The sequence below is a fragment of the Pongo abelii genome, chromosome 18 (genome assembly GCF_028885655.2).
Source record: "Pongo abelii isolate AG06213 chromosome 18, NHGRI_mPonAbe1-v2.0_pri, whole genome shotgun sequence".
Lineage (NCBI taxonomy): Eukaryota > Metazoa > Chordata > Mammalia > Primates > Hominidae > Pongo > Pongo abelii.
The window spans coordinates 51,270,400-51,282,739 of NC_072003.2; the positions used below are offsets into that span (position 1 = coordinate 51,270,400).

At 36.9% G+C, this 12,340-nt stretch overlaps 1 long non-coding RNA gene across 3 annotated transcripts in view; it reads right to left on the reverse strand.

Annotated features, from left to right (window-relative positions):
- LINC02911 (long intergenic non-protein coding RNA 2911) overlaps nucleotides 1-12,340 on the reverse strand; it is a 58,748-nt gene that overhangs the window by 15,289 nt on the left and 31,119 nt on the right. For 2 of the 3 annotated variants that reach the window (XR_008514568.1, XR_008514567.1), the window contains one exon: nucleotides 7,153-7,231. This is a non-coding gene — a long non-coding RNA (long intergenic non-protein coding RNA 2911). The remainder of the gene's footprint in view (nucleotides 1-7,152; nucleotides 7,232-12,340) is intronic. The other variant, XR_008514571.1, reaches the window with a different exon arrangement.

The window sequence follows — 12,340 nt, forward strand, 5'->3', positions numbered from 1 at the left end:
TAAATTATTGCTGGATCATATGGTATTCTATTTTTAGTTTTCTGAGAATCCTCCATCCTGTTTTCCATGATGGCTGTACTAATTTACATTCCCACCAACAGTACATAAGGGCTCCTTTTTCTTTTCATTGTAACCAACACATTACCTTTTGACTTTCTGATAATAGTCATCCTAACAGATATGAGATGATATCTCAGTGAGATTTTAATTTGCACTTCCCTGATCATTAGTGATGTTGAGCACCTTTTCATATACCTGCTAGTCATTTGTATGTCTTCTTAGGAAAAATGTCTCTCCATGTTCTTTCTCATTTTTAAATTGAATTATCTGGAATTTTGCTGTTGAATTGCTTGAATCTCTTATATATTTTGGATATTAACTCTTATTGGATATACAGTTTGTAATCCATTTTCATCCATTACATAGGTTACCTTTTCATTTTGTTTATTGTTTTCTTGGCTGTGCAGAAACTTTTTAATTTCATGTAGTCCCTCTTGTTTCTGTTTCCTGTGATTTTTGTGTCATATCCAAAAAATATCATTGCCAAGACGGATATCAAGGAGATTTCCCCTGTGTTTTCTTCTAAGAGTCTTACATTTAAGTCTTTAATTTATTTTGAGTTGAGTTTTGTTTATGATGTCAGATAATGGTCCAATTTCATTCTTCTGCATGTGGGTGTCTAGTTTTCCCAACAACATTTATTGAACAGACTATCCCTTTCCCACTGTGTGTTCTTGGTGCTTTCTCAAAGATTAATTGACTATATATGCCTGGGTTTATTTTTACGTTCTCTATTTTGTTCTATTGATCTATGTGTCCATTTTTATGCCAGTATCATACTGTCTTGATTACTATAGGTTTGTAATATAATTTGAAATCATTATGAGTGATGACTCCAGCTTTGTTCTTTATGCACAAGATTGCTTCAGCTATTCAGGGTCTTTGTGGTTCCATACAAGTTTTAGAATCTTTTTGTATTTTTTCTATTTCTGCGAACAGGGATTGCATTGAATCCATAGACCACTTCAGGTAGCATGGGCATTTTGACAATATCAATTCTTCAAATCCATGAACACAGAATATCTTTCTATTTATTTGTGTCTTCTTCAACTTCTGCATCAATGTTTTATAGTGTCCAGTGCATAGATTTTTCACTTGTTAAATTTATTATAAGCATTTTATTCTTTTTGAGGCTATCATAAATGGGATTGTTTTCTTAATTTCTTTTTCAGATCTTTGTCTTGTTCCTGATCTTAGAGAAAAGTTTTCAGGTTTTCACTGTTGACTACGATGTTGGCTGTGGCCTTGTCACATATGGGCTTTATTGTGTTGGGGTTCACTCCTTCTATACCTAAATTATTGGGAGTTTTTACGTATGTAGGTTGAACCATCCTTATATCCCAGGAATAGATCCCACTTGAGCATGGAATGTGATCCTTTTAATATGCTGTTGAATATGGTTTGCTACTATTTTGATTAGGATATTTTGCATCTATGCTCATCAGGGATATTGGCCTATAATTTTTTTTGCAGTACCCCTCTCTGAATTTGGTATTAGGGTAATAATGCTAGCCTGATAACATAAATTCGAAAATATTCCCTCCTCTTCAATTTTTTTTGGAAGAATTTGAGAAGAATTGGTAGTAGTTCTTGTTCAAATGTTTGGTTGAATTTATCAGTGAAGACATCTGGTCCTGAGATTTTCTTTGTTGGGAGATTTTTTATTAGTGATTCAATATTTTTACTCATTATTGATCTGTTCAAATATTCTGTTTCTTCATGCTTCTGTCTCTGTAGGTTTATGTTTCTAGAAATTTATTCATTTCTTCTAGCTTATTCGATTTGATGGAATATAACTGTTCATAGTAGTCTCTTATTATCCATTGCATTTCTGTGGTATCAGTTGTAATATCTCCTCTTTTCTTTATAATTTTATTTATTTGAGTCTTTCTTTTTACTTGGTAAGCTAAATAAAATCTTGTTGGTTTTGTTTATATTTTCAAAAATGCAACTCTTAGTTTCATTGATCTTTTCTATTGTTTTTCTATTTTCTATTCCATTTATTTCTGCTCTGATCTTGTTATTTACTTCATTCTTATCTAGTTCTTTGGGGTTTAAAGTTAGATTTAAAAAAAAATTCCTTTATTCTTAATGTATGCATTTGTTGCTACAAACCTCCTTTTTTGAACTGCTTTTTCTGCCTCTTATGTTTTGGTAAGTTGTGTTTCCAGTTTTGTTTCTCTCAAGATATTTTTTATTTCCCTTTTGGTTTCTTCTTTGACCAATTGGTTGTTTGACAGCATGTTGTTTGATATCCACATATTTGTTAATTTTTCAGTTTTCCTTCTGTTATTGATTTATATAGCTTCATACTACTGTGGTCAGAAAAGATACTTGACAGGATTTCAATATTCTTAAATTTTTTTGAGACTTATCTTGTGGCCTACATGTGATAGATCCTGGAGAATGTTCCCAGTATACTTGAGAAAAATGTATATTCTGTTTCTGGTGGTTGTCATGTGTGTATGTCTGCTAGGGCCATTTGGCCTAAAGTGCCATTCAAGTCTAATACTTCCTTACTGATTTGCTGTCTGGATGATCTACCCATCATTGCAACTGGGATATTGAAGTCTCCTACTGTTATTGTATTGCTACTTATTTATCCCTTTATATCCGTTAATATTTGCTTTATGTAGTTATATGTTCCCATGTTTGGTACACATATATGCGTAATTATTATATCATCTTGATAAATTGACCTCTTTATTATTATTATATAATGACCTTCTTTTGTCTCCTTTTACAGTTTTTACTTAAATACTGTTTTGTCTGATATAGGTATCCTGCTCTCTGTTTCCATTTGCATAGATATAATTTTCTATCCCTTCACTTTCAGCCTTTTGTGTCCTTAAAGCTGCAGTAAGTTGCTGAGGCAATTTATAGTTGGGTCTTGTTTTTCTTATCTACTTAGCCTTTTTATATCTTTTGATTAGAGAATTTAATCCATTTATATTTAAAGTAGCTGTTGATAGTTAAAGACTTACTATTCTAATTTTATTCATTGTTTTCTGGCTATTTTGTAGTTTCTTCATTTCTTTCTTCTTCTTTTACTATTTTTTTTGTAATTTGATGATTTTCATGTCACAGTATGCTTTTATTCCATTATGTTTTATGTATCTACTATAGGTTTATGATTTATGGCTATCATAAGGCTTACATAAAACATCTAACAGTTGTAACAGTCTATTTTATGCTTAAAACAAGCTAACTTTGATCATATACAAAAACTCTACACTTTTACTTCCCTTTCCACATTTTATGCTTTTGATGTCACAAATTTCACATTTCTAAATTGTGTATTCATTAACAAATTATCGTAACTATAGGTTTTTTAAATAATATTGTCCTTTCACTTTTTATTTTTTGAGACAAGGTCTCAGTCTGTCTCCTGGGCTGGAGTGCAGTGGCACAATCATAGCTCATTGCAGCCTCAAACTCCTGTGCTCAGCCACCCATCCTTTAACTTTTATACTAGGTTAAAAGCAATTTACATACCGGTATTAGAATATTAGAGTATTCTGATTTTGACTACATACATACCTTTACCAGTGAGTTTTATATTTTCTTATGTATTCATGTTACTAATTGGTATATTTTCAGTTCAGCTTGAAGAACTCCCTTTTAGTGTTTCAGGTCTAGTGGTGATAAACCCTCTGAGATATTATCTGTGAAAGTTTTAATCTCTCCTCCATTTCTGAAGGACATCTTTTCTGGGTAAAGCATTCATCCTTGACTGGTTTTTTTTTTTCTCTTTCAGCACTTTGAATATATCATCCAACTCTCTCTTGGCCTGCAAGGTTTCTACTGACAAATCTGATGCTAGCCTGTTGGAGGGTCCCTTGCATGTGACGAGCCTCTTTCCTCTTACTATTTTCAAAATTAATTGTTTTTTGTTTTTTGATAGTGTGGTCATAATGTGTTCTCTTTACATTTAACCTGTTTAGAAATCTTTAAGCTTCATATAACTAAATGTATATATTTTATCCCCAAATTAGAAAAGTTTTGTCATCATTGTTTCAAATAAATGTCTGCTTCTTTCTCTTTCTCTTTTCCATCTAGAACTCACATAATATATATTAGTTCTTTTTATGGTATTCCATTATCCTATAGACTATTTTTTAATTCTTCTTTGTTCTTTTTTATTTTTTTCTCCTCTGACTGAATAATTTTAAGTGAACTGTCTTCAACCTCACAGATTCTTTTTTTGTAGCTCGATCAAGCCTGCTCTTTATGCTATTTATTGCATTTTTTATTTTATTCATTGTATTCTTCAGCTCCAGTATTTCTGTTAAGTTTTTTGTTTTATAAATTCTGTCTTTGTTGAACTTATAATTTTGTTCATGTAGTTTCCTTATTTCCTTCAGTTTTTTATAAAAACTATTATTTTTAAGTCTTTGTTAGACTATTTGCAGATCTCCATTTCTTTGGGGTCAGCCACTGATTATTGTGTTCCTTTTGTGATGCCATGGTTCCTTGATTTTTTTCATGTTTCTTTTTTTTTTTTGATGGAGTCTCACTCTTGTCACCCAGACTAGAGTGCAGTATCACAATCTTGGCTCACCACAACCTCCACTTCCTGGGTTCAAGAGCTTCTCCTGCCTCAGCCTCCCAAGTAGCTGCAATTACAGGTGCCCACCACCATGCCCAGCTAATTTTTGTACTTTTAGTAGAGACGGGATTTCACCATGTTGGGCAGGCTGGTCTTGAACTCCTGACCTCAGGTGATCCACTCACGTCAGTCTCCCAAAGTGCTGGGATTACAGGTGTGAGCCACTGCACCCGGCCACTTTTTTTCATATTTCTTAAAGTCTTGTATTGCTGTATTCTCATTTAAAGAGGCAGTCATCTCCTCCAGTCTCTACTGACTAGGTTTTAGAAGAGAAACAACTTCATCAGCCAACCTGGCTAGGAATTCTTAGGTTCTCTAAGATATTTTCTATGGATGCACATGCTTCACACTTCTCCTCTTTTAGATGGTAGTTCTTAAGATTGTATTCCTTCTCTTGATGCTAAAAGATCATGCCAGGGTCTAAGAGTCTCCTGTTTGTTTTTCCTAAAGAAGTGTCCTGAAATGCTCAATTTTGTATGCATTCTCCAAATCCCACAGAGTCAATCTGGCTGCCTGTATGTGTCCACAATATATCTGAAAAAGCTCACATTTGCCATCTGCAGGAGTGCATGCAGGGGGCTGGCCACAGGGGGAAGGCGTGTGTGAGACATATGGAGCATTGGGAGTCTTTGTGGCTCAGTTGGTGGGGTTGGTCGGCTGGACATTCCAAGAGACTGGTGAGCAAGCTCCCTGATGGAGTCTGGGATCCACTGCCCTTTGTTGACTTCTGAGCCCTGGTTGCATTGAGAACCTGCCTTTCTTCCCTATTGCTAACCTCTCTCAATCACTCAGCCATGCCAATCTCCTCAGTATTCTGGGTGGGGAAAGAAATAAATGGGTCTTTGGGCACAGTGTCCTGCAGAGCTGAGGAAGCTAGATGCTTACTCACTGCACTCTAACTTTCCTCCCCAGGAAAAACTGCAGGCCAAGGGGGTGTCCCTTAACACTGATCTGTGCAGCCTTGGGAGAGGTGATACAAATAAAGTAAAACTGTTTTTCTTATGCTCTTTAATGTATCTATTCTTGGAGTTTTTTGCTTTAATAGTGTGCTAAACATCTCCATTGGACTCCTGTACTCCCACAAATGTGCTCTTTTTCATGAATGGTTGTCAAAAATCTTTCTATATGAAGATAACAGAGAAAACTTATATTTCGCCATTTTGCTGACATTCCTCCACTTAAAGAAGCCAATTTTATCCTCACAACGGTCTTATGAGGTAAGCACCATTGTTTTTCTCATTTTCCAGACAAGAAAACTGGTTCAGACATGGTAAGTTATTTGTTAAATATCAAATACCCAGAAAGAGCTGAAGCTGGAATTAGAACCTATGCATGTGTCACTACAAGCCCTGTGCAGCTTGAGATTCAGCAATAGCCTTGATTCTGGCCATTCAGCCGATCAATAGACTTAGGCTTGATTTCTTTCAGAACAGAGTTCTTCCATATGATATACAGGTAGAGGAGTTCGGCCTATCAATATTTCAAGGTACTTAATGTCCTAGAAATATTCAAATGTTGTTGACATCTTGAAATGTGTTTAAGCATGTTTCAGTGCGGAACTAAAACCTCATAAGAGCATTACTTTCTCATTGCCAACCTCAGTGTTAGCCCTTAACTGAATTTAGCTGTCCGGTGCCAATAGACATAAAAGCTCAGAAAAATTTCAGCAACAGAAACCTCCCTCTTCCCCAGGTGCCTACCCTCAGGTTAATGGAAAACAAATTTTTAAACTGGCATTTTTCAAGGACTTTTCTTCTTGATTTGCTATTTGAAAAATCAAAATATTGTAAACTTTCAAAGGTTGCTTTTCTGATGACAAGCACAGAGATTAATGTATTTTTTTTTACTTTTTTGTTGTTGTTGTTTGAGATCTAAAGGATATTTTACATCCCTGAGAAATTCCAAGTTGCCCTCCAAGCTCTTATCTGACATCTAACCAATCTTTGAGTTTGACTAGGCTTATCCAGGATATAACTACAGACAGTTCATTGTCAGAGGAAAGATTTTTGCCCCCAGAAGTATGTATGTATGTCTCTCAGAGGATGCTAGAGCATAAATGATCAGAAAGAGCTGTGTGCTCATTCACAAATGCCGGTGCATACTTTTTCTCCAGCTGACTGCCAGGTTTCTCTCAAAGTTAAAGAAGAAAGGAAAGTTATAAGTTCTCATCTTACTTGGAGCATGGCTAAACAGGGGCCATAAAAATATACTGATAAATTAATACCAAATTTCCAAATATCTGTGATATTCTTGTTTATGTTCTTGAATTATCATTAATGGTATGCATGCCTTAATTTCCTATGGAGTATAAAAGCATAATTGTTTTTATCACGGGGTCATAATTATCTATTGTCACATTGCCTTAGTTTATCAGATTAGCTCTTATCACACCTAGGAGATAATAAAGTAAGAAATGTTAACAAGACTAGGAAAATTGTGTTTGCTTATTCTAAGATGAAAAGAAGAAAAGAAATGTTCATTACCTTGAGTATTTTCCAAGTGGACTCTTGAAGATGGTGCTCATAATTGGGAGACACTGGAAAGTCAGACATATTGAAGAGACTAAGGGATATAACAGAGGTAAATCCTATAGCACAGTGCTTAACTGTGGTAGGTCATGGTAATTAATTGTTTTCTTTTTGGCTATACATAGAAAATATTTGCCAGAGCTGAGCCGGTTTGATCTGGCTTGTCCCAGGGAAGATAATTGTCAGGAGGGTTCTAAAGATGCCCTTACAGTGATGCCATGTTGCTTCCCTCCCAGGAGGTGTGCAGAACCACTTAGGGCCATATAGTTTTCTCCGAGACTATGTAATCTACAAGGAGATTCCATTGAGGGGTACTTCTTGGACCTTCTAAGCTCCAAAAGGTCAAGGACAAAGTCTCTTTTTGCTCACCATTGCATCTTCTACAGCACCTGGCCCAAAATAGGTGCTCAAAAATATTTTTTTCAATTTAAGACTGCTGAGTATGGACAAATCATATTGAACTGAACTGCTGGATCAGATGTCACAAGATAAACTATCTGCTTCATCGTCATGTGCAGGGGAAATTTATGTTTGGGTTCTGGGACAGTCTTATTCTTCTTCAATTAAATGGCAAGAAAGCATACTACTCATTCCTAGTTCTTAGAAGACCAAGAGGTCCCTTCAAAAAGGAGCTCTCCTTAGTAGTGTTTACTGAGAATTCCACTGATATCGCGCTTGATAAGACTCTCTGACAACATGGCTTCAAGAGATCTGACCATAAAATCCTCCAAAATATGCAGATATTAAGCCCCTGACTCACTCAGGCAGTGGAAACGTAATTTCCACCATCTTGACTCTTCCTCTTCTCCCTAACCTAGGGAAGGTTTGAGGAGTTGACTGGGAGTAAGTAATTTGAAGCTATTGATAGCATGGAAAGGAGAGGGAAGAGAGGCATCTGGTTCTATTATTTTCTGTCCATGCAGGAATCCTCTTAGATACAAGCCACCTTCTGCTTTTTGGCCATTGTTCCACATAGGTCTCGATTTTCTCTTTCGCTCATGCCTCCTTCAGGTTGGGTGGCTCTCCGGCTACTTGAGACATGCTTAATATTGTGAGATTTATTTTGCTTCTTCCATGACACTGGGGCATGGTTATCTCTGAAAGCCTGTTTCAGGCCCTTCTTTGAGTTATCCAAATCCTCCTCTCTGTGTCCTCCTTGACCCTCACTTCCATTCCCAGCCCAAGGAAATTTTATCTAATCTAAGGAGAAGCTGACTCAATACATTTTTTTTTATAACATTTTGTCTTCGCCTTGTTTCTCCCACATCCTAAAGGCTTAGTCCCTTAAAACAAAAACCTGGAAGACATTCACTTTTCTTCTCTGCTTTCCACTCTTTCATTTCCTCCCTTCTATGGCTGCTTTTGGAGCAGAGAAAACCTAGCTTCTCGAATGAGGTGGGGTGATGTGTTTAGGGTGGGTAGGGGGAAAATAGAGGGAAATTGTGGTAGATATTTTTTTGAGAAGATGGCCACAGTAAACCTTTCCATCCCTTTGCCCTGTCCGTCTGCAATGTGACTGCTGCTCCCCCAACAAGAGGTAGAATCTATTTCCCAACCCCTCTTGGATCTGGGCTGACCCTTTGTTTTACTTTGACCAACAAAATGTAGAGGAATTGATATTGTGTGATTCTCAAGGATAGACCTCAAAAGTCCTTTCAGCTTTCACTTTCATTCTCTTGGCATGCAGTGGCATGATGTGAAATAAGCCAAGCTAGTCTCCCTGAAGAAGAGAGAATGAGTGAAGAGAGAAACTCAGCTGATGGCCAGCACCAACCGCCTGACACGGGGTGAGGTCATCTTGGACTTCAGCCCAATGAAGCCACAAAATCACTGAAGACGCATGAGCTCACCTCAGGCAAGACCAGCAGAAAAACCCATTGCTGAGCCCAGCCTATAAGGCTTACCCACAGGATTATGAGTAAACAAAATTACAGTTATTTAGGCCACTAAGCTGTTGCACAGTTTTTTATGAGGCAAGATACTTGATAGAGACATAAACACCAGGAAGAAAAAGTTGGGTAATGTCTCAATGTATTATTACAGTACAGCTATGCCTTAAGTTTTACTTCCAGAGATTTTAGCATTTTCTAATGTCACACTTATGGACTATATGTTAGGAAAGTTTACAACATTTAGAATTGGGGTTTCCCCAAGGACAGAGGGGAAAAAGGCAGAGGGTGGAAATGGCAGGGATGACATAGAAGTAGCAATAGTTTCTGAGAAGTGTAGGGAATAATGGTCAACTCAGCAAGAATATAACTGATATGCCTATTATATGCCCATGTCCATGGTACTGGGATGCCAAAATAATCCCATTCATCAAAAATTTATAATCTACTTGCTGGTAGGGTGACAAATATTAAAACCAGTTTTCCTTCAAAACCAGAGTTACACCTTCTCAACTAATTGTGTATGTATGTTTCATGTTGAGAACATGTCCCTAGGGGTCTGTCTGACAGGGCACACACTGTCTCCTCTATCACTTTTGGTATATTACTGTAGCTCCCAGAGAAAGAGCTATCATCAGGAAGCATTTATAATACGTTCATTGAAATATACCCAATAATTTACTTTCTGTGTAACTTCTATTGATCATGAAAACTCTTATGTGATCTGTTTGTTAGGTCTGGGCTTCCTTGGTGATATTGATCAAGTAGATTCCTTTGTGAAAAGCTACATTGATTAGTTTCCTGACAAGCTGTTAAGGCCACTTGCAAAGCTGTCACTGGTGATACTTGCAGTCGGAAGAGTGGGGCTCACCCATAATGTCTTTCTGAAGGGAGATTGAATGGAAGATAGATGAATGCAGACAACATTCTCTGTGCTGGGTAACCACTCAGTGATTCATCTCCCAGCTTATTTTTCTATGGGGAGAAAATTAATATCCAGGCAGTGAACAATTTCTACAACAACCATGATTTGCATGTTTGCTGAAAAATCCACATGAAACACAGAAGGCTAAGGGGAGACAGGTCTGGTCATTTTTAGCTGCCTTGTTCAAGCATACCTTTGGCAAAGCCATGCTCCTATGCTCCTCCTCAGAATGGCAACTGCCCAAACCCCACAAACAGAACTTAAAATCTGGATGGAAGACAATAAATATGCTTTGTCATCAGAAATTCAGTGTGAACATGGGAAGGGTTAGAACAATAGGCCTCAGTGTTTTTTGACAAAAGAACACCAGATCATAAGCACAATGGACAGTTGGCAATGCTCATTTCTTTACAACTGAAATTAATTAATAACTTGTGCACCCAAAAGAGAACAAGAAGCTATATTTAAGTGCTGCATGTAACAAGAGCTAAGCAAGGGTCTCTAGTGTTGAAGGAGAGAGGGAGGAAGAGGGTAGCTGGTAAAAGAGTCTGACTCTAGCTGGAGCAGCTTTTCCCAAAGCATGTGCTTTAGAACTTATTCCTCTGAAATGGTCTTCAACAGGGTTCCATGATTGACTAGGTTCAACTAACGGTTGGAATCGCTATTAGTTTATCTGAGAAGAAGTCTTCTTGGCTTACATGGGGTAGATACTGGTTAAGCTAGTTGTCCCTTGGGTCTAGTTGATAGAATTATTAATTCAGTCAGTGATCATCTCATTAACTCTCTGTTAACATAGTTTAGGTTGCTCACCTAAAAAGAATGACTGAGGCCCTAATTCTGTCACTCACTAACAATGTGACCTCGGGCAAGTTAGGTACTCGCTCTGAGCCTCCGTTTTGAGGATTAAATAAGAGAATATGTGTATAAGTGATTATTCACCTGAAGATAGTAGATTAACATTGATTATTAATTTTACAAATGAACTTGTGCTTTCAAAGACGCTATTTTAATATGTAGAATATTCCTGTTATTAAGGCAATGCTTCTATCTTTAAGGACGGAGCAATTGTGTAAGCTAGGATGCTTAACCAAAGATGGGACAAAGAAACAAAAAACGATTGCACATCTAAGTAAAAACTGAAAATATTACAGAGAGGGATTATTTTCTTGTTGTTACCCAGTGGACAACAGATACAGCAAAAATGAAGTCAGAGCTGATGAGTTAGTGGTTTTGTTTTTATCATGGGCTTGTTGACTGCTGTAATAGAGGAGACCATGGGAACACTTAATCTTCACCTAATAGGCAAGAGGCCTGAAATTTTCTTCTATAGGTCTGTAGAGTTTTGTCTGACAGCAACCATCCTGAACTTTGCCTTCTGTTACACAAACACCAGAGGCAGAAAGACCAAAAAGCGAACATTATTTCCCAATGGGACCCTCATCTAGGAAAGCAGTAACTTTTTATTTTTTTTTCAAAAAGAAGGTAATCATACAAATCAATAATTTCTATGATAAATTATCATAGAGAATTGAGACTAGTAGTTAAATTCCAAATTTGTAAAAACTATAAAATAATTTTACAACCCCTATGCATTACATAAACCTCCTACTACTGTCCTGGGTGGGATCCGATAAAAAGGCATCTCTGTGTCCACTCCATAGCTGACAAATCTAAGATTACTAGTTATTTATCCAAGGTCACACAGATGGTACCAGAACACTCAACTCAAACCTGTGTCATGGACCCACCAAGTCTAGCCCTTTTATTAATCTCTAAAAAGTATAGCAATAACTCAAATTCAGAAGGCAGCAGAAAGAAGAGAGGTTAAAAATTTGCTCTGAAACTGTTGGGTTAGAGCCATCTTAACCCTCAGTGGGTTAAGTGACAGGTGAGTCACCAGGGAAATGGGTGCAAGGGAGAATCTATCTCAGGAGAAATAAAGGTAAAGTCACCACAATCCAAGACTAATAGCTCTAGGATTCTCCTCTTTCAATTTGAACCTAACAGCCTCTCGCTTTCCTGAATTGTCCCAGCTCTCGCCCAAATTGACTATGAGCCGAACACTACAACAGACTGTTCTCTGTACATGTGTGCAGCTCCCAAAATATCTGACACCACAGTTTTCAAATAGAGAAATAACAGTTTTACTTGTCTACTTGTTTTATTTTTAAAAATCTTTTTGTCAGATGAAATCTTTTGTCAAGTTACAAAATTGACATGTGTCTACCACAATCCTTAAAACCAGTAAAATAATATAAAACCATGTAAAGAAAATGTTAATCATACTTCTACCCCCAACAAGAGTAAATAATATAGCAGTCTGGTGTCT